At 44.3% G+C, this 2,500-nt stretch overlaps 1 non-coding gene and 1 pseudogene across 1 annotated transcript; both read right to left on the reverse strand.

Annotated features, from left to right (window-relative positions):
• The window catches only part of LOC143307615 (large subunit ribosomal RNA), a 4,530-nt pseudogene extending 4,236 nt beyond the window's left edge, over positions 1–294 (reverse strand).
• A 1,732-nt stretch (positions 295–2,026) lies between these two features.
• LOC143307601 (5.8S ribosomal RNA) lies at positions 2,027–2,181 on the reverse strand. The gene has a single exon (XR_013064706.1). It is a non-coding gene; the product is annotated as a 5.8S ribosomal RNA (ribosomal RNA).
• Between the last annotated feature and the right edge of the window lie 319 nt (positions 2,182–2,500).

A 2,500-nucleotide genomic window follows, 5' to 3' on the forward strand; every position in this document is an offset into this window, starting at 1 on the left:
TCTCAAGCAACCCGACTCTAAGGAGAGATCCTCCCGAAACGCGTACCGGTCACTACGGGCCTGGCACCCTCTATGGGTAAATGGCCCCATTCAAGATGGACTTGGACGCAATTCGATGTCTCGGGATAAACGGATCCTCCTGAACACTACATTTCCCAGCGGCGGTACCGCGGGATTCAGTGCTGGGCTCATTCCTGTTCGCTCGCCGCTACTAAGGAAATCCTAGTTAGTTTCTTTTCCTCCGCTTAATAATATGCTTAAATTCAGCGGGTAATCTCGCCTACTCTGAGGTCGTCAATTTCTTTGGTTTCATCGAAAGGTGAATAATGATGCTCGATGCAAAAAAAAAAAAAATAAACGAAAAGAAGCAAAAAAGCAAACACGTAGAGAAACTGTGCGTGAATCAACCTTTCGCATATTCAATTTTTCCTCCTCTCTCGTTTCAAAATGTTTGTATTTATCGTTCGATGAAACGAGCACAAGAGGGAAAAAAAAGTTGAGACACGACGTTCCCATAATTTTCGTGTTATTTCCTTTTTGCTTCAAACATTTTGCGGACTGCAGCTTCGTCGTATTGCTTTTATCAATTTTTAACAATTTCAAAGCGAAGACAACTCGCAAGACGATCCATTTCGTCTCGGTTCAATTTTAACGTCCGTCCGTATTATTTTTTGTTCCACAAGAGATTTCGAATAGGTTTCTTTATTTATCATCCCTTCTTTTCGAGCGCCACGGAAGCAAGAGGAAAAGCAAGAGCGAGAGAACATTTCGCGTATACTTCATTTAACAATTTTAACCAACACGCGATGTACTCCACACACCTCTTAGATTTAACAACTGCTTTTCTCTTCTTCTCCCCTTAGCGCAAGGGTAAACCCCATTTGTCTCTTCTTTGGAACGCAACAAAACTTTCGAGGACTGGACGACCGAGCGATGGTCGCGCGGTCTTCGCTTATCTTTAACAAACGAAGTAGTCCGTATGTATTCTAAATGTTGAAGCCTCCTAGAGCTTTAAGCCATGCGAGACATTGAAATGCTGTTTTAACGGGAGCATGCATAATTGCTGCAAACATACTTTTATCACAAGTTCTAGCCACGCCACGGAGGCTTCGAAGTTCCTTCACCATTCGCTTTCCTCTCTTTTGTTACACAGTTTCAGACTACGATCAGGGGTACCGAAACGCTGTATTGATTGTAAACAACCATTTTTATCTTGGAGCGGAGCGTTCCTTTACTCGTTAGATTTGTCTTGTCGCGTGTGTATTCGCTTTTTCGACGCTTTTTAACCATTTAACTTGTTTAGCGAAGCTAAACGCACAGACAGACAAAAAAAAAGGAACAGCATCGCGCGTCAAACAGCGACGACCCATCTGAAGCGATCTTTCATTTATACACCGTTTGTAAACAGAGAGATGTATAAAGCGCGGGGAATCATTCGAAACCCTGGGGCTATTCGAGCTTGCATTTCAGCAAATTATCATCTCAAACATTTCACTCGTTTGCTTTTTCTAAATTTATAGGAGAGCTTCTTTCGTTTATTTTTGACACACCTTTCGTAAATATCGTTTCTGGCAACGTCGGGAGCGTGGATTTCTACAAGTGAACAATCGCGCCGATCCGATAACTTCCAGCAGGATGGAGAATCTTTATAGATTATCTTCCTAGAACTCGGTGCTTTCACGGGCGGTCGTTTATAAATTTTAACGAACGACTCGCGCGCCGTGACGCACTTGCGCTAGTTCGAAGAGATATTTCGAAATTTGTTTCTCTCCTTTAACGGCCTGCATTTAGTGTATCGGTTGCGATTTTCGTCACATCGTTTCCACGACAAACGCCGACGAACTGCCCAACTATCGCTCGTACGTTGCGACTCTTTCTTTGTTTATCGTTCATTCATTCTTTCAATTTCGTTCGATAATCCCGCTCCGAAACGTTCTACTTTCGTTGAACGACGGCGAGATGTTTAGAAAGAAATGAATTACTCTTTTTTCGAGAAGCAAACGCAAGCAGTCTTTTGTTAAGAAAACGACCCTCAGCCAGGCGTGGTCCAGGAATTGTATCCGTGGACCGCAATGTGCGTTCGAAATGTCGATGTTCATGTGTCCTGCAGTTCACACGTTGACGCGCAATTAGCTGCGTTCTTCATCGACCCACGAGCCAAGTGATCCACCGTTCAGGGTAATCGTAAAATTTTGTATTTCAAACTCTTTAGATCTTTAGAGTGTTATTTTCATTATTAACACGCATCACATTCGATACCCACATCACTCTCCCACCCGGCGCGTGCGGGAGAGCGAATTCGGGCGTCGCCAACGTATTTGTTTGTTTGTTCGATCGTTGACGACACGATCGCGTCCAAGGACGGAAACCGTCGGAGAAACGCCCAGTGGCACGCTCCTCTCGACGGTCGGGCGTAAAGTACATTTAAAAACCTTGAAAAGTACGAACGCACACAAGGAATGCGAGCGCGCGTCCTGTCGCTGAATCGTGGGTTGCGAGA

This window comes from Osmia lignaria, unplaced genomic scaffold (assembly GCF_051020975.1).
Source record: "Osmia lignaria lignaria isolate PbOS001 unplaced genomic scaffold, iyOsmLign1 scaffold0062, whole genome shotgun sequence".
In the NCBI taxonomy this organism is placed as follows: Eukaryota; Metazoa; Arthropoda; class Insecta; order Hymenoptera; family Megachilidae; genus Osmia; species Osmia lignaria.